Source organism: Anser brachyrhynchus, assembly GCF_964034855.1.
Source record: "Anser brachyrhynchus genome assembly, chromosome: 1".
In the NCBI taxonomy this organism is placed as follows: domain Eukaryota; kingdom Metazoa; phylum Chordata; class Aves; order Anseriformes; family Anatidae; genus Anser; species Anser brachyrhynchus.
The window spans coordinates 19,899,460-19,920,289 of NC_137694.1; the positions used below are offsets into that span (position 1 = coordinate 19,899,460).

The window sequence follows — 20,830 nt, forward strand, 5'->3', positions numbered from 1 at the left end:
GTACAAGACCACTCTATACAATTAAATGTGGATTTGATTTTTCAGATGTGCGTTTTCAGAGCCCTATAATTGACTCACTGTGTGAAAATTCACTGCATTTTGCTAACAGAAAGTTAATTAAGTCACTATGAAAAAATAATGAATTTTGCCCATCTAAAAAAGCATTTACAAACAGCTTTGATCTAGCGCTTTTTTGTCTCGTCTTCCATCTCCATCCTTTTCTCTTCCCATTTACATTACCAAAAGAGCTCTGGTTTTGCAATGTTTTTCATAAATATCAACTCTCTTCTAATTCTATCAATATTGTCATAGCCAAGGTCAGTGTCAGAAATTTTATTTTATCTATGCCCCTGTGCATTCTAAAAGGTCTGTCATGATGTGTGCATTTCTGTTCCTTTACAGTCTACTAAAATACACAAGACTATCTTAATCCCCTTGTTATTCCTGTTAAGAGAAATGTATCAGAACAAAGCAGACAAACCATCTCACCACAGGCTGGCACTTAATAAATGTATACGCTTAGAGGGTTCCAAAGGAGAAACTGGAAGAAACTGATACACAAGCATGTTGACTTCCTGAAAATAAACATATTTGCACAGTGGGACAAGCAAAGAATGTAGTACCTCACCTCTTCAGGCAGCATGGCAGATAACAGAAGGAATAGGAGGGCAAGTAGGTAGCCAATGAGAAGATCGGGTCAGACACAATACTCCTGGGGTGAGTAGCATCAAAAGGGTTGCACAGAGCTTAGCAGCACAGGGGAGGATCTAATGGTCTGCCAAAAAAAGAGGGTAATGAGAACTTGTTCTGACCTGATGGGAGGATCTTCCAGCATCAGTGGGAACAGATGTATGGGAAGGAGTGAGGAGACAAGCAGTGTGTATGTTCTCCCAATCATGGGCACTGCTCAAGGCTGCAATGTGGCAGCATGGGGGCTGCAAGCCTGCTCTGTTCAAAGATGTTTCCCTCTTCCCCTGACTGGCAGGACAGACCTGTCAGGAGAAGCCCTCTCCCAGGTAGACAACATCTGTGCATGAACATGTATGCCTGGCACTTAAATGGAGTGCTCCTTTGTCTTGTTAAATAGTCTTTTCTCAATCTCCCCATCTTGTTCTGGAAAATTATAGTTCTTTTCTCTGATTATACCTTTCTTGCATCTTTCACTGTGCTCAAAGGTGTCTTGATGGTAGTAGCTCAGCTACGTGTGTCATTCCTTTCTGCAGGCAAAATAACCTCTCTTCCTTGTCAGACACATTTCCTGCCTATGCTGTGCATGGTTTCCATCACTGAATTTTAAAGCTCTAGCTATTTTTCAGCTAGGTTTTAATCTGTGTTTTGCAAGAATATAAATGCTTATCACACGCTGATCACAGAATCTGGTAACCCCCCTACACTGTTCCAGTGAAAGAAACACCAGAGTGGTAGTGAGAATATATTTGAGAGATTTGACTGGTAATCATGCAATTTCATTACTGTCAATTTCCTACTTTTTTTTTTTTTTTGGCAAGTTTTCAACATTTATTTCACCCTTGCATAATCATAAATTGAGCATTGCTGAATCAGAATACTTTGTAGTTCTTAATTGTTATTAAAAAGTGCTCCCAGTCTGTGTTATTATGTACACTGCATTTTTAATCCTATGTAATAGGACTTTTTGTATTCCAGAGCACTAAACAGGAAATACAGACATTTCTTTCTCCTACACATGTAAACTTCTGTCACATATCAGCTATTTGACAAATTCTGTCTTCTGTCTTTTCCTTTTCATACTTTCATACTCCATTGCTTTTGAACGTAATAACCTATTTTGAAAGATTATTCACAGAACAATAATTCATTATATTAGTAGAGAAGTGGTCTCTTTAGTAGGAGCTCCTTAGCATCAAGAATGAAGTGAGCAGTATAGACATTCAACTGATACTGAGAGAGGCATCTGCACAGCCTAAATTCCTTCACAGGTCTTCAGCCCAGAGAAAACTAGATACTTGTGGAGATTCTTGAGGTACTTAGGTAAACTAGTGCTTAGGATGCGTAATAAACTGCCCAGAGATGGCCAATAAGGAACAGCAGACTACAGCAGATATGGCTCTCTGTGAATGACACAGAGCATCAGCTTCAATGTGAGGATCTCACACAATATTCCTGATTTGGGAGTTCAGATGTTACATTACCCGTCTTCTGGGGCTTTCCTAATGTTTGCATATTCCATATTCATTTCTTGATAAAGAATTATAGTCTACACACTACCAAGCAACTGCAGCAGTTGAAAGAGGATTTTGCCTGTTCAATTTAGAATAAATAAAACTACCAAAGGGACAGTTTATTTGAAAGAATTCAGAACATTCTGGTTCTTACCAGACTAAGGGCATAAAGATAATTGAATCTGTTAGAAATGCTGTAAGTGTTTTGGCAGTCTGTGGACCAGCTCTACCACTCGCAGATTTGGGGATCTGGATTCGCCAGATCTCCCTGTAACTGAGAACGTTCTGGGCATGTGCTCATGCAAAGCAATCCTCTTTCCCTGTAAAGCAGGATGGACTTTAACAAGTTAAAGTGCAGGGATTATGAGCAACAACACATCACTGTGAGAGACAACTATTGGAAGAGAAAGTGCTTTTTGTTAGCGTAACAGAGCCAAGAAATGATGATTCAAGTATGGACAGAACCGATTCAAAGACTAGCCTTGCTGAACCAAAACTGCAATCTATTAGCAGAGCAATTTCTTCACTGGGTAGTCATTTCAGAGGGTTCTCAAGTCTTGTGAAGTACTTCATAACCAGAAGGCAAAACAGCAGGGATTTACCACTCCTGACAAAGGAGAAAAAAAAAAAAAAAAAAAAGCCAATGGACTGAACACTGATTTAAGAGGCATAGTAGTATGTTTTCCAGCCATAACTGGAAGCTGACTCTACATGCTTTGGAGCACATCATTTAAATTCTCTGCATTTTATTTTCCCTCTTGCAAAAGGAATGTTTACTAAATATTTAGGTTGTTTCTCTCCATTTCAAACACTACTTCATTTATGGGTAGATGATATTTCAGATCATTAAGCATAAATTAGAGCAGAAGAGTCTGTCCTTTTTTCTTTGTAAAATGTTTGAAAATACAGCAGTTAAAAGTGGAAATTTTATTGTAGTTATTAAGACAGAGTATGGAATACTTCAGTTGCAGGGAAGTGTACTCAGATCATTACAAAGGTTTCTGTGATGATCTTTGAAGCAAAGACATTAATACATTTTGAATGAAATGAGACATTGCATTTTTACAGATTTTATAAAGTTGCAAAAAAAGGCTTTAGAATTCAAGCAAATAAATACTTCCATATAGACTGAATGAAGAACTGTAAGATAATATTTCACAGTTCAGAACACTGTATCCAATAAATGCTTCCAAATATATGCTTAGATGAGAATATAAAAACAAGAGTATTGAAAGAGGAAAATATCAATAAACAAAAACACAAATTGATCATGATAGGTGTGAATTTTGATGGTGGTGATTGGACTGAAAGAAGCCACTGAAGGAAAACACAGTGTAAGTAGATAATACTCTGCTGCACTTCCTGAAATTCAAAAGCTATTAAACATTTTATTGCAGTTTCTACCCTCAAACATAGCCTTATCCAAAATTTGGTGTACACTAAATTACAGTAAATAACTTCAGGCTCTTGTTAATGAGAACACATTTCAGAAGCTTTTAAATCACATTCCCTTGCTGTCAGAGTCATTAATGCTAGGAATGTCTTTTGTATTTTAATTCTGTATTTCATAGTTAGGAATACTGTGTGTAGGAAAAAAGTCTGCTTGCTTTGGGGTTTTTCCTCTGGTAAGTCTCATGCTTCAGATTTTAATTCGAAAATATAGCTGTCCAAGACTGAGGGAAGTTTGTAGCTGGGTTTATAGCTACACTAACAGTTTTATACATGTAAAATTACATTTGGATTTTTACATAAGGCCATCAGCATTTAAAACTAATGCCTTGATTTTGGACTGTGGCTCATAAGGTCACTAATTCAAATCAAAATCACCAGACTGCCACAGCATGATTTTTCTTGATAAATCTGTTTCATGGTATGAATATACTATTGCAGCAGCATTTTTGTGCTGTTGATACAAATGTGATGTTGATCTGAAATATTACAACTAAATCTTTGCCAGGAAATGAAATCCAGTTTGTACACCATGGTATGCATTTCTGAGATCCTAGAAACCTATTTTCTATTTAACTATTGCCATTAGCAATGTTTAATATATACAACTTTCAGGAAGGTAAGGGTAGAAGATACTTACTAATCATCCTGATTCAAATGTTATAGCAGTCACATTCCACAAATGAAAATATCTGAGTGTGAAAACTTGTCTAAAATGTTCATAATGGAGCTGAGTTATGTTTGCCTTGAGAACAAAAATATACTTCAATTACTGCTTGACTAAACTGGAGTTTAAAGTTAAAAGCTGTACCCTGAAAGACTTGGCTGCTTACAATTCAGGTGCAAAAGTGCCTGATTTTTAGGTACTGGGACCTCCGCACAGATTCCAGAACCCAGAGTTCAATATCCGTATTAAAATGTCTGCTCAGTGTATTGAGAAAGCTAGGAATGGCTATTTGAAGCAGCTATGGGCTACTTAAATGGCTATTTGAAGTAGCTAGTGCAAGGAGCACGAAAGCTCTTAGAGCAAACTGGGAGGAAACAATGAGCACACAGATGCACACAAAACACTGTTACACTGCAGATGCTAGGGCAGAGCTTCACAAAAGCATCTTTTTTCCCCAGTACACTCCACCCACAATGCTCTTCTGGAAGGGATGTTCCACATTCTTTTTTTCAAAAGGATGCAACAAAGATCATTCTTTTCATTTTATAGACAGCTGGAGAGGGAATTGCTACATATCTTTCTATAATAGCTTGATTGTTAGTAAATTTGTGCATACATTGGAGTGTTGAGTTCAGTTTTCTTCTCAACCTAAGGGCATTCAAACTAACATGCTATTTCCCCAAAGAATTACTGAAAGAACTGAAGGCTGTAATAATCTTGTTAGTGAGTAATATATAGAATGGCTCAAAATCTTACAGAAGAAAGCTTATGAAATCTTATGAAATCTGTCCTGGTTTCAGTTAGGACAGAGTTAATTTTCCTCCTAGTAGCTGGTAGGGTGCTATGTTTTGGATTAGGATGAGAAGAGCGCTGATAACATGCTGATGTTTTAATTGTTGCAGAGCAGTGCTTACACCAAGCCAAGGACTTTTCGGCTTCTCGCTCTGTCCTGCCAGCGAGCAGGCTAGGGGTGCAGCAGGAGCTGGGAGGGGACAGACCCAGGACAGCTGACCCAAACTGGCCAAAGGGGTATTCCATACCATCTGACGTCGTGCTAAACAATATATAGGGGTGGCTGGCCGGGGTGGGGGGCCGGCTGCTCGGGAATAGGCTGGGCATCGGTCAGCGGGTGGTGAGCAATTGCATTGTGCATCACTTGTTTCGTACACGTTATTAGTAGTAGTACTATTATTATTATTACTATTAATTATTTTCCTGTCTTAACAAACTGTCTTTATCTCAACTCACAGGCTTCGCTTTCCTGTTTCTCTCCCCCATCCCAGAGAGGGAGGGGGGAGGGTGAGCGAACGGCTGTGTGGTGTTTAGCTGCCAGCCGGGTTAAACCACAGCAAAATCTTGTGAAGCAGAAGTAGCATTGTGTAACATTGATCTGAATATACTTAGTTTCAACATCAAGACAGAAACAACAAAGACCTAAAGATGTACTACCATTGTGTTCTACTTAGAGAAGAAAGCTATGTAAAAAAGATGAAGCTTCTTAAAATGAAACCAAAAGAGATAGCTAAGACAATTAAACCCTTCCCAGCAGCATGCAGATTTCTGAAAGATATCATATAGCAAACACAACAACAGTGCATGTCATCTGCTGAACAAGATTTGAAAAAGGAAAATATATTAAGCCAGCATGGCTACTCAGCCTAGAAAAAAAGATATTATTAGAAAACAGAAAGTAATTATCAAAATATTGTACAAAAATAGATAAAAGCCTCATAAATTTTGACAGCTTAGATATAAAAGTACAACTATGCAGGCCAAGAAAGGGTTTGAAGAGCAAATAGTGAAATGAATGAAAACTTTTTTAAAGCCTTCATCTAACATGACAGCAGCAAAAATCCCTCCAGTGAGTCTTGCAGAATCCATCAGAAGGGTTATGTGAAGGCTTGGAAAGGGTTGGCAGCTCCCTGGGGCCAGGCATACAGAGATGCAAGGGATATGTCAGACTAGGAGCCTCACCAGGGGTGTCCATCCTACTGTACCCAGGCAGGGAGCAGGAGCAGGTCAGGTTGGAGGACGGTGCCCAAGAGGGTGACGGGCAGCCTGGGTCAGTTATGGCACTGTGATAATCAAAACCATCATGTACATGCTGCAGATCTCTAAACCACAGATCGACCAAGAAAATTCACATGCTAGTAGATGTGGATTTAAAAGTGGCTGAACATCTGGGCCCAGAAGGTGGTGGTTAGTGGTCCAAAGTCTAGTTGGAGGCCAGTAACTAGTGCTGTACACTAGAGGTCAATATTGGGTCCAGCTCTATTTAGCTGCAGTGTGGAGATCTGCTCCATGTGGGATCCATGGGCTGCAGGGGGACAGCCTGCTCCACCAGGGGCCTCTCCACAGGCCGCAGGGGAGCTTCTGCTGCATGCCTGGAGCACCTCCTGCCCTCTTCCACCTCGGTGTCGGCTGGGCTGGTTCTCACTCCTCACTCTCCTAGGTGCTGTGACACAGCAGGTTTTTTCCCTTTCTTAAATCTGCCCTCCCAGAGGCCCAACGAGCATTGCTCACTGGCTTGGCTCTGGGCAGCAGTGGGTCCCTTTGGAACTAGTTGGAACTGGCTCTTATCTGACATGGGGCAGCTTCTAGGCACTTCTCACAGAGGTCACCCCTGCAACTACCTGCTATCAGGTACTAAACTCCTCCATTAAACCGTGTCACTAAGTTCTACATCTACATGTTTCTTGAAGCCCTTGGGGGATGTTGACTCAACCACTTCCCTGGGCAGCCTATTCCAATGCTGCACAACTCTTTCAGTAAAGAAATTTCTCTTAACATCCAACCTAAACCTCCCCTGGTGCAACTTGAGGCCACTTCCCCTCATCTTGTCACTTGGTGGCTGGGAGTAGAGACCAATCCCCACCTCACTATAGCCTCCTTTAAGGTAATTGTAGAGCATAATAAGGTCTCCCCTGGGCCTCCTTTTCTCTAGGCTAAACAGCCCCAGGTATCTCAGCTGCTCCTCGTAAGACTTGTTTTCTAGCCCCTCCACCAGCTTCATTGCTCTTCTTTGAACCTGAAGATTTGCTGCATCCTTCTGAGCAACCACATTTTCATTGCTGTCACCTGCTTCCTCAGATAAATCAGGGTTAATCAACCAAGGTTGAAGGATGGAAAAAAACATGTAATGAAAACATTAACAGAATATAGTATTAAAGAATTGGCCATAGAACACTGAAATGATGGATAGGTAAGTAACAAAAAGAGGGATGTTATTTTAGAACTGGAAAAGATTCAGAGACAGGCAGCAAGGCTTTCCAGAGACATGGCATAACTTCCATATGACCACACCATTCCATATGAAAAATGGCTTAGTCTGTGACACTTCAACCCGGGCAAGATGAGGCTTACAGAGATGTAATAGAGGTCTACAAAATAGGAGCACCATAAAGAAGGTGGATAGGGATCAAGTATTCATTGTCTCTTACAGCAAAAGAATTATGAGCCATCATGTGAAGCTAGCAGGAATCAAATTCAAAACAAACAAAAGTGTTCTCTGAATGGGTATCAGACCAGTGGAGCAGTGTGCCAAAATCCCTGCTGAGTACAAAAAAATGTACATACATTCAAGGAGAGGCTGAAAAAGAACTTGAAAGAAAGATCAGCTGAGAAGCTAGCAAAGAGAAATCACATCAGGCTCACGAATTACTCTGACATGAACGTAGTCAGATACTGGAAAGCATCTTTCAGGGAAAGAGCATATGTGCTTACCCCATTATTTTTCCTTGACCATCCTCTCTGATGGTCATCACTACCTAGATGATCTTGGTTTGAATAACTGTAGCCTTTTCCTGTATTACTCTGGAATTTTGTCGTAAGTATAGTGATCTGTCTTCTCAAGCATTCATAGATTTACACAGAGGGAAACAGAAGCATTGCTGGTGTGGAGGGAGAAAGGATGAAAACAGTTGTGAAAGTGGAAGGGATAAACATACTGTAGTTCCAGCTAATATTGTCCACTGAGAAATGTATGTTCAAGGTCACCTGATACAAGACCTCTGCCACCGATCATAGTACCACTGCTAGGAATTAATTACTTGGTTTTACAGGTAATCTGAAAACAATGGAACTACAGGAGAGTGTTGAGTAAGAATTCAGTCTTTCTACTCAAGGTCTCAAAGAAAAGTGCCACCTGGTAAGTAACTTGATTTCTGTTTTATTTTTTATTTTAAAAAGTCTATTTGAACCATATAATATATATATACAGGCCATCATTCATGCCAGAGAAAAAGCTCTCTAGAGGGAAGAAAAGACAGATAAGTAAATAGCATGTAAGTAACCAAAATGCTATTGCTTTATAAAATATAATTTTGTTATTAGAATTACAAATATTTTAATTCAAAACAATGGTTAAAACCAGAGTTATCTGAATATAGATGCTAGCAAACATGAAGAGATTTTAGGAACTGGAAGTCATTTCACAAAGAATGTTCTGATGTATCATGTTTCAATGGGCCACAGACTGCAGCCTGTAGAGGCAGAAGGTAAATATTTCAGGCTTATAAAATCTGATGAAGGGAACAAAAAGGAAGAGGGGGAAAGCAAATAAAACAGAATAAAAATTCCAGACTATAAGCACTGTATTATATCAAGTTATGTATTTATGCTTATCTCCTCTGAAACATTTTATACATAGTAACATGTACTTTATAGTATTTAGTTCTTTCAGGAGGAAGTGGAATCATTCAGCCATATGTGTGCTTGCTTTACAAAGTCATGCAAATACACTGCTAGCTAGAACTATAAAAAAAAATACAAAAGAATTTTGTTCCCCATTGCCCAGTCATTTAAATTCAGGTGATGTTTTTCTGCAGTATGTTCTCTCAGACTGAATCTTTCTTTCTAAACTGCTGTGCTCAGTAGGACACTCTTGATTTAGTCAGTGACACCTTGTATGCAATGGCTTTTGGAAACTTCTTACTGACAGCAAAATGTATCAGATCACTAATAATCACTTTAAGCAATCTGAAACAGCCTGCAGTTACTTGTGAAAGACATGCAATCATTTTTTTGCATGTACACCTCTACAAACCATCACAGATGAACTCTACTGGTGAATAAACATATTAAATTAAGGTCTATTACATTTTTCATTACACACACTGGGCACATTATATGAAAGATATCTGAAGTTACTTCAGCAATTTAATAGCATAATCTAATGGTCTCACTACAGTTTAGAGGAATTATCACAGAAAAAGGGCCACTAAAGTCAACTGTTAACAGAAAGTACTAATTTTTTGTCTAACTTCAAGACAGTGGACATATAAACCCAGTAGTCTCAATTACATTACTATACCTTCCTTCAAAGCTTCTAGTATTATCAACAGACAATACACACAGAGGCATCTCATCATTCAGATTTCCTCGATGATCTATACAGAGACACAGCAATTCACTCCACCCTAAAATGTGGATTCCTGCATTCCTAATTTCCAATTAGATGTGTACTCTGAGGAGAGATCAGCTGGGCCCACTGGTTTCTCCGAAGACAGAGGACAAGCCTGAGGGACCACATCTCTGAGCACAGAGTGCCCCCCGGGAGCTGGATGGAAGGGTTGTGAAAGGGGCATTGAGATAAATGTGAATTCTATAGTTATTTGTTGTTTCAAGCTGTGCATGAATAACAGTGTCACCAAAGTTAGCTGCCTATAGAAACTACCACAGAGTTTTAATTACATGGTCACTTTATGGTCTGAAGGAAGAATTTCTCTTTTACTAGGTTTCATTTCAGTATCAGAAAAACAGGTGCCCATCTTTTGCTGACACCCTTGTATTTCTGACAACAGCAAACTTATTCCTCACTAAATTTAACTATTTTTCCACTGAACTTCAAAGTGCAACTATACTCATCCATTATTTATTACTAGTCTGTTAACATATTAAAGACATCTCCTAATTTCAAAATGCCACGCAGAAGTCCAAACATTAAAATCCATGTTAATATTTCTAGAAGTATAAAAAATGAACTTTAAAACTTTAGAAGTGTTGTCAGGAACAGCATACGTCTGATGAGAAATTTCCTGACTGAAGGTAAATTGCTCAAGTTTATTAGTTGCTCTGTAAAAATTTAATGAAATTACTATAAATAGGTCAAGTGTTGTGAGAACAAAGTATGACTTGGATGCAAAAAAATGAATACGTACCAACTGTAAAATATAAAATTACGTTTTAACTTGTATTTATGAAGGCATTTAGCATTTAGTGAGCTCAATAACCTCTTCAACAAATTTCAGTGATGGTAAATTTCAGTATGAAGCCCTCAATTAGTGATTTGCAAAATCTTATTATAATTCCTAAGGAAATATTTTTTGTGTAACCAATGTAGAGGTAAACTAAGAAATAACATAATGGTAATATAAATGTTATCTGTTTCAGCATGAACAGCACATCCCCACTCTCTGGGTAAATTTACATACTTTCCATATGGAAGGTGACAGACAACATTTTAATGATGAATAATCAAGTTAATCAAGTTAAATCTAAAGGTCATTTGTTACATTTATTCATTATGAAAGGGAAAATATCACATTAACCAAACTGAGAAACAGTGAAAAGGTTACATTTTTTGAATCACAGTAAAAATATCTCAGATCCTACAAACCTTTTACCATTCAGGTTCCAGAAATAGTTACACTCACAAACTCAGGTCATGCTCCCATAAAGTGGCCCCCTCCACACACACACACCCTTCTCTCTTCTTCATTTATGTTTGACGTTTAAATTTTAGCAATATTTGGATACAAAAAAATATCCCTCTGGAGTCTAGATCAGATGTTATAACGGATTAATCTCCCCAGGAGACTTTTAAATTTTAATTCTGAAAAGGAAATAGTAGAAAGGAGGGAGGGGGGAAAAAAAAAAAAAAAGATAAAAATACCAAGCTATTCCAATAGGCCTCCTGGTATAACTGCCTGTTTGCAAAGCCTTTCAGGGCATCACATATATAGCACTGGGAGCAATGTGGCAATGAAAACAGCTTCTCACATCCTCAGGAGTGAAAATGTCAGACTTACTGTAAGTGTGCTATGAGGGCTGGCATTTCTCTGAGGTCGGGGCACTCCTGAGCAGCAGGACCTCACCCTGGGGGCAGCCAGAATGGATCTGGAAGCCAGGGCCTTGCCCCTGGCCCCAGTCAAGAGCAGGGCAGCCAGGGGCAGCCCCAGCCCCATCCATCAGGCAAGTCCCCAAAGACAGGACAGGCCGGGATGTTGGTCCATGGGTGGGCCTAGCTTGGTGGCACACTGCTGGGGCGCACAGGAGCTCAGACTGAAAGCTGGTCCAGGGTTTGGCCTTGGCCATGGCTGCCCCACAGCACTTGAGAGCCTGTCCCCCAGGCCACCACACAAAAGGGGCCACCCTCAAATCTGCTGGCTCTGAGCTGGCCCCAAACCACATCAGCCAAACCTCTGGGAGCAGGGATGCTCTCAGATACCTTACACTTATTACTGAGTAAACTTCCCAGATTTTACAAGAGCTAAGAATACATCTTTTTAAAAAAAAAATGTATATTTCAGTATGCTCTGTACTTTTCATGCCCACACGTACAAAGTGGGGAAAGATTTAGCGGAGTGCTAGTGATTTTCAGTACCACTTGCCTTTGTGAGTCAAGAAAAGAGTTGGAGTAAAACTGCTAAGAAATGAAACATTGGTCTAGATTCTCTGAGGTATCAAAAAATGTCTGCCCAGGCTCTCAAAGCACTTTCTCTTGGACTGACTGCTCCCTCTTGTCTGGTCAGATCCTTTCCTTACTGTGTTTCAGTTGCATTGTGCTCCCCTAGGGCTAAACATCAGCTTCTTCCCAGATGAAATACCTGACAATGTCTATCTTCCCTGAAAAGACTTGAAGTTTCAATTCAGGGTAAAATAAAGCCAAGTGTATTTGAAAACAAAGATAAAAAAATCACAATGTAAGCAACATCTAAACAAGCTGTATATTAATATTGCTGCCAGATTTGCTAGACAGGTTTCTGAGTCTGATGCATGGTAGCACCATGACACAATAACCATTGTTCCTGCTCTAGCTTGGAATGAACTTGGGATCAGAGGCCTGCCCAAGCAAACGAAACAGTGCCAGAGCATGGGCATGGTCCTATAATTATCTTAACTGTTTAGGCAGTCTCTGCATTGCTGAAGCCAACCAGCGCTCTCCAAGTGTTACTGGCACAAAAGCATTTCCAGCAGGCGATTTAGATTTAGCCACCCATCTGGAAAAGGCAGCCATGGAATAAGCATAGCCCTTGTAGTTAGGTTCAGTGCCAAAATTCAGGTCTTGGCCATTTTATTTCTCAGTGGAGATACTGCTTGGTACTCTGATTTATGAAGGGATTTGACATATAACACCACCATTCATGCTGTCCTACTGGATGGTTATCTTAAACTTTAAGTATGAGCAGCTTAAACATGCTGCAAAATTTATTTTATTGAACTGCTATTTAATAACTTCAGTGTTCACATCTGACCAGGTCATTGACCAGAGCATGAAATTCACCCAGGGGTCTATGTTTCGTGTTCTCCTGCCATGGTGCTCTTGTCTCAAACACTTCCATGGTAGGGCTGCAGCCACATTACTGATTTGGATTCCATAATCTGGTGATGCAAGGCAAAAGAGAAGCTTCTGCACTGCATCCAAGATGTTCTCTATCTCTTTAAAGCAATGCAGAAGTGTACCAGCAAGCAAACTGTGTCAGTGAGCCATCCGCTAAAATATATCTGGATTCTTGTGCTCCTTCTTTTATTTTTTTTTTCCTTAGATTGCATTTTTTCCCATTCTGTCATGTTTTTTCACATTTTCTGCTGTCTCTTCACTTGGTCTCTTTGTTATTTATATATCTTTAACCTTTCATAGCTATACGTTCTCTTCCCTTTCTTTTCTCATTCTGTTCCTGTTCTACTCTCCTACTTGTGACATCACTCCCAGAACAATCCTTAATTCCTCAGACACTGCACTTTCATTTATTCCCTTAAATCTGTCATTGAATAATACTCTCAGTCTTTCCAAATATGTACACAAAACCATTCCTACCAAAAAGCTTAGCAGACCTCAGACACACTCCTCACCCCATCCTGAGACATCTCCTATCAAATTACCGCAAATATCTCTTCCCAGCTTGTATTTATTTGGTACTGCAAAAGCCTTTGCTGTTTGTTCCTTAAACTATCTTTCATTTGCAAAATAATAATAATAATAATAATAATAATAATAATATCAGTAAACCTCTAAAACGGCATTGTTCTGAGTAGCTAAGTTCTCACCCTTCTCCCATTGAGATCAGCTGAAGACTTGTCCATGGAATTCAGTGGTGGCAAGACTGACCTCAGTAAAAAAAATAGTCTAGTATAATATGAAAGAATAATACAGCAGTTAGTTGGTTTTTTTTTCATTACTACTGTTTTCTTTTTCATTATCACTAGTGATGTTAACATATCTTTTTGGCATTCATTTCATTTCATTCAGCATTCCTGACAAATGAACTTATCATCTGATTAATCAGAGAATATAAAATAAACATGCTTTATATCTACAACTGTTTCAAATCAGTAGAAAAAGATGAAATATACATTCAAGTACTCTGCAGACAGTGTATTTCTTCCAGCTTATTTGCTTTGACATTAACTGTACAAATAATGTCTTCTAAGCATGAGCAAACAAACCTCTGTAAACAGCACAACAGATAATGCTGGAAAGTCTAAGGCACATCTGAGAGGATCTACTTTGCTGTCCATGTTGCTATATTATTTTTTTAACAAGTTTGGCAAAGAAAATTAATGTATTTAGATCCAAAAATGTGTCAATGAATTTGCTAATGAACTTGTTCATATCATTGGTTTCAGTCATTTTTCATAAGTCGATGATCACATTTGAAGTTTTTAGGCTGAGGGATTTTAAACTCCACTATGTCCTTCTCACTGCACCAAAACTCACACACTAGTAACTAGAAATGTAAGTCACATCCTTCAGTGAAACAATCTGTTATAGAATCATTCTAAGGTATTTTCTACAGCAAGGGATGAGCAAAGGCAAACAGCCACCTGTTTAAATCTCATGGCAGACAAGAATCACTTTTTTGCTACTTTCTGAAGCATATAAGACTGGCAACTTGCTTAAGGGGACCACTTTTACCATGGAACAAGGAGGAGAATTAGCAGAACATATGACAGCTTCTCTTGATAACAAATGTTGATAAATATCTTTGTTACGAAATCAAGCAAGCACTAGATCCCTCTACTACTAATATGTAGAACCTGGGAAAATACATTTTCAAGAAACACATTTAAAAGTGACGGATTGCCTGTTGTTGTCCATCTTGAAAACTTTTCCTTATGCTGTTAACTGCAATTTTCTACTAAACAGCTTTCCAGGAGAAGGCCGTATGGTCTTTAAAGTAACTCCAACTAACTCCGACATAAAGCTAGTTAGCAATACAACTTCACTACTGTTATATGCTCTGAAGAAAAGAGCTAGCTATTGACTAGAAACAAATAAATAGAAATCAGAAATAAAAGGTCCACTGTGGGCACTATGCCATGTCACAAGTGTGTCCAGGGGCTGGAAAAGTGGCTATTTAAAAATATTATTGCATAAGGTTTTTAATCAATAACTGCATCTCTCAAAGTGGAACCCTCCCAGGCTGATAATTTTAAAAATGACCATGAGTGACCAGCTAAATTATAACATAATGTATTAACTGATAAATTACAGAAAGCTGCTTGAAAAAAAAAAAATGCTATAGAAAAAAAAACACTTGCCAAGCTAAAACTGAAAAACATTTATTTTCAGAAAATAATCTCTAATCTCAGAAAAGAGAAATTTCCACAGCCTAAAACTAGGGTTTTCTATTTTCACAACCCTTACAACTGTCCCATCCCAAGGTCATGAAAAATTAAATTTAGACTCTGAAAATCCCATCACTTCATCAGACTAGTCAGCTATGGCAACACCAACTATCAATTCAAAAACACTAAGCTTCTCAGTGGCTATTGTGTGATATCTGATACCTGCAGTGGATTAAGTGCAAAGCAAGGACCTTTCTTTCAGTGTATTCTTAGGATATAAACACAAACAAAGAAACAAAAAAGATTCCTTGTCATGTACATACAAATGTTCCAAACTTCCCAACATAATTGTTATTACCAGAAGGGCATACTGGTTTTCAGATAAAGAAGCTGGTCTAAAGTCAACTACTGCCTTACACAATCAAAAGCATTATTAACCCCAAGCAAATGTTAAATGATGAAAGTAAACTGGACCTGAAAATTTGACCTTTTTATGTATAAATTATGTATCTGTATACATAATTTGTATACATATGTGTATACATGTGTGTGTATTTATATACTTAAATGATATATATATATCTTTTGCAACAAGATAAAATGTAGAATGATTGGTACTCTTACCTGAGTTAGAGGAGTTATATTTAAACTCTCTCTCTTATTTTTAAGTATCTGGAATAAATTGTCTAAGTGTTACAGGAGAACTAAAACACAGCTCTGTAATACATCTTAATATGAATTAATGTTCTAGCACACCGAGCTAAAATACACACTCCAGAATCAAATCTACCTGGTAGATGACTTATCAGACGTTTGGATTATTACCAGTTATTTTGAATCTATGGCTAATTCTGGCCATATGTATTAGCAATTCAATTTCTGACTCGCAGATTTTCAGAAATTAATGACTTTACTTATGTACATGGCTATATTTTAAATAATGGAAAGAACTTAGGAAAGACACTTGGGTATCATTGCTGACAGCTCCAACAATGCCCCTGGTCCATGTAAAGTAGCAGTTACTGGTTATGAGATATAAATCGAATGTCCACACATACAAAGGAGCAGGTGAGGGAACCCAAATAATGTAGTACTTACTTAAGTGTAATACTTACTATGGGTTGGAGGGATGAACATTTTGGGATTACACAAGGCATGTTATGGGAAGTAACCACAAGTGGGGAAAGAAAGGGATCTATGTGGTTGAAGGATGAACAAGCATAGGAAAATAGGGGGTTAAAGAGATAAAAGGGGCCAGTCACATGTACTGGTCAGTGTGTTAATCTAGCCATGCCCTATACCTGCCCTGCACCTGATGAGTGGTCTGTCCTGTCTTCTCATTAAATTCCATTTCTAACTGTTTTTGTTTGTTTGGTTGCTTGGTTTGTTTTCTGGTTGAAGGGGCTCTTTATGCAGGTGCTTGTGTGAATGGAGGTCTAGCAGATGTAGTCAGACCATGCATCACAGGGTTGTGTGTCTGTGGTTCCAGCAAGTGGAGAAAGTTAAGGATGTGTGCACCAATGTGTGATCACTAGCAAATATCAAGCTTGGCTAGCCAGTAAGTAGGTTAAGTGACCTGGAAGCCAGGGGTGTGTTTGTCTCAATTGGAGTGTGACAGCAAGAATTCAGTACTGGTGGGGACATTGGGGATTGAGAAATTGGCTGGAACACCCATTTATGCATGTGTGTCTTTCTCTGGGTGTGAGGCAACTGTGGAGAGCAAGGATCCAGGGACCAGCTACTAGGTAGACTGAATGTCTAAAGCCAGTCATTGTGCGTATTGTACATTATACACATACATTTTTATATTTCCCACTAACATAACTTAATCCTAACCAGCCAGAGAGGGGACCAGAATGAAACTCTTGGTGTCATTTATTGTTTCTGTGAATGCTGAGTGGTTTCTGTCTAGACAGATCTGCATGGCCAGTCATGTATATATGTATACATGTAGTAGACAGTGTGTGTGCCTATTTGGAAATGTGCTTGGCCTTGATACTGGTTAGACCTAAAGGAAGGGAGCTACAGCATCCTTGCCTTTTTCAGGCCTATGGGATTCATCAGCCCATGTCAGGGACTAAAACAAAATGTTTGGAAATACAAAACTGAGATGTCATCTCATCATTTAATTTTCAAAGCATAAACTAAATCAGAGAACATTCACCTGTAGAATATTCTGTTCTAATATTAGGATTTCAGGGGGAAAAAAATGTGACAGACATAGAAAGTTAGGACATAGATAGTGATAATAGCCATCTGATGGAAAAGCTTAAATAGGAGAAATGTTAAAATCCAAGACAAACTGAAAAATCTATTTCACTCAGGCATAGCTGCAAATGAACTACGAGGGTCTTCATAAAGGTATGAAGGAAGGTTGGTATTGTCCTTTCCTAATTCAAGAAAAAGCGATATTTAGTTAAACTAAAATCATATCTAAAAGCAATAAATTAAAATGCTTTGTTATAGTGTGCATTATCCAGCAATGATACTCATTGTCAAAAATTAATAGTCAACACAAGACAGATGGCTAAAGAGGTATTTTAGCTTCAATTTTGATATGAAGATTGAGAAATATTCACAACTGTGAATATTAAGTAGGATACAATAATAAGAATTCAAGCCTTCATACCTAAGGGCATAAACTGATGACTAATTAAATATGATAGGAAAAGAATATCATTCTAAACACATTCTTCTGTAATTGTCCAGTTATATATTTTTTTGCATCTGGTAGTCTGTGCTGATGAAGGCTGAATACTATAACTGAGTAATCCAGTAAGCTTATTCAATATGACATTCTTAGGATCTATTTTAGTTTATCTAAATTTTATTTAAATTACCTTAGCAGTGGACAGTTGCCACAGCTTTCTCACATATAAAGAAAACAGGTCACCAAAGGCTTTGAAAAGTTTAGCATTGTTCTAATATTTATTGCCAGTCTTGTTAATGCTGATGCTTCAAGCAGGGGGATGATTTTCAGGTAAATAACTTTTCTACAAATATATATGTTTATATATTGTGGTAAACATTACAAAAGCAGATAGTTGTTACCAATTATTCAGCATCTTTGCCTAATTATATTTTTCATCAGCAGAATAAAACAGCTAAATAATGAACACGAGTTCTTTAAAATGTATGATGAATTACTTATCAAAGGCAGATCCTTGGTAATGTTGTTTGCCTCTTAAAGATAATACTAATCTTAACATAAAAGTCCATATCTTCTCTACACTGAGAGGATTTGCTTTTTCTTAGCTGGAAGCCTTTGTACTGAAAGCTTTATCATGGTGAATGTACAGGAATGAATATGGCATTTCAACATTGTTATTACAAAATAGATTACCCGTTGTCTTCAAGTTGCTAAAAGTCTAGGAATCATATTGTTATTGTTGAAAGCATTTAAAATGGCATCTGCATGCTTTCTAATGAGCTGTGTTCTCTTTTAATTTGTTGTACATTTATTACTATGATATGAATGTACAGTGGTGTTTCTTTTTTTTTTGACAGTAAATATTGTCAGAGGCGAAAGCCACATCTTTCAGCGAGGTTTCCTCATCTATTATTTTAGACAGTTGAATAAAAGCTCTTAGCTCACTGATATGTTGTTGCGTTCATTTTAACAACTTTTATATTAATTTAAGTTGTAATACAGAGTGAGAAGTCCTAGGATATTTAGAACGGAAAGATTAACATTTCAGTTCCAGTCTGCTAATTCTAGTTTGATACTTTTCAATAGAGACCAACTACTGGCCTGCATGGTGTAAGCTTTGGTTATAAATGCACTTATTGGCAAATGGTTTCTAACTACTGTGCTGCGTATCCTTCCAAATGCCAATTATGTCTGACAAAAGTGAAAGGTATACAGAACCTGAAGTTTTTTCATAACCTTTTAGGATAGAGGTCTTCCCACTAGGGTCAAGAAATCAGACCAAAATCCCAAGGTTTGTCTTTTTCTCTTTGTAGCTTTTTGTTCTGTATGCCATCTTTGTGTGCACAGATTTAGTGCCTGTGAAAGTCGCTATAATTATATCTCTGGAGGCTGAAGTCCTTTTATGCAGTCACAAAGAAAACAAAGTGCAAGCAGCAGTCAAATACATTTTCCCTCTGGCTTGCTTCAACCTTGACCTGATGATACACAACTGTAGAGGTGATAATATGCCTTTCCCTATTCTCCTCTGAGGTGACGCTGCTTGAATACAATTTTTAGTGAGGATGCAAATCAGGTCACCTCAGCAAAAGACACATCTCTATAAGCTTACAAAATAACCAGAAACAGTGAGTGGTTCTGAAAAGGAATAGACTTTCTCAGCTTATGTCCAGAAAGAAATTGCAGAAAGGTCAGTACACTAAAGTCATAACAAATTCCCTTTATGCAAATATATGGTCTAAATAGTCTTTGATCTAACCTTCTATGAAGTGCTTATACAGCTCACAACATATTGGACCTTTCTGCCATTGGAATCTTTAGAAAGTCTCATAACAGAAATAAAGAACACATTTTTCCTTAGCACTCACTTGGCCTCAGCATGAAAATATCTAATACCCTCAAAATCCCTACCAGATTCAGCTACAGAAGCATAACTGCAACTAGGAAACTGTGGTTATCATCATGTTATAGCCAGAGACTTTGCTTCAGAAGAGGATCCAAGCAACAGAAATGACCCTAGGCCTCATAACATGCTAATGTGCTTACAAAACTTCTTATTCCTGGGGTAGCTCATTTGAATAAACTAAGGTATTTTTAAAGAGCTCTAGCATGTTTTGTGTAAACATACACAATTTTTGGAAGTGCATGGGAATGTAGGAAAACCTATTGCTGAGAGTCTTCAGACTTTCATTTTTCTTGCTAAAACAATTTTAGGAAGAATGATGAACCATCTAGAACAATGAGAATTAACTGTGGATTGAGCCTGAGCAAGAAGGTACTTTCTCAGAACGCCAATGAGATGAGGATTAATGTGAGATGTATGTAAACACAACTTAGTGGATTTCTTCCTTTTGCAAGTAATTTTACACAGAGCATGAGTCATCAAAGAAACTGGTGTTCTGGTGTGAATATAATAGGGAGCAAAAAACAATTTAAATCTCCTTCTATCTCCATCTCACCCTGTCTTTCCACCACATTGACATTGTTTGTATTTCCAAAGCATCTTTGTAGCTCTTTTCTGACTCCCTGACTCCCTACACCAAATCTGGAACAAAAAGGACCAGAATACTTCTGAATACCAGAATATTTTAGGAATGTAAATTGTGTTAGCTCTAGAATAGAGTAGCAAGGCCAAAGGTCTGAATCAATCCTTTCACACCATCCATACCTGGATAACATATAAAGAAGCAGCTGAGTACAAGAGTTACAGAAGCAACCTGTTTCCCTTCCTTTACAAAAATTCATACATTCCTATTTGTACTGTTGTAAGAAATCATGCATTCAGTAATATCACTTTTTTGGAGATAGAAACATTTTGAACTCAAATCTCAGAAGGCTGTAGTCAAAAAAAAAAATCTCTAAAAAAAATTACCCGATTATGAGTATTTGTTTTCATTTCCATAGAAATTCTTTCTATCCATCATCACCTCTCCTACTTGGGAACATCTCGTTTATATTGTGGAGCTAAGAAGGAGTTTTTATTTTGAACCCATTGTCAAAATGGTATTATAAGAAAAAAATGCAGATCTTTATCATCCTTTTGTAGGTTTTGAGGATCTTTCATGATTTTTCAGAGTT

General features: G+C 38.0%; 1 long non-coding RNA gene across 1 annotated transcript in view; it reads left to right on the plus strand.

The window, feature by feature from the left end:
* The window catches only part of LOC308181572, a 61,269-nt gene that overhangs the window by 19,109 nt on the left and 21,330 nt on the right, over nt 1–20,830 (plus strand). The window contains exon 2 of the long non-coding RNA XR_013941505.1: nt 8,379–8,464. This is a non-coding gene — a long non-coding RNA (uncharacterized lncRNA). The remainder of the gene's footprint in view (nt 1–8,378; nt 8,465–20,830) is intronic.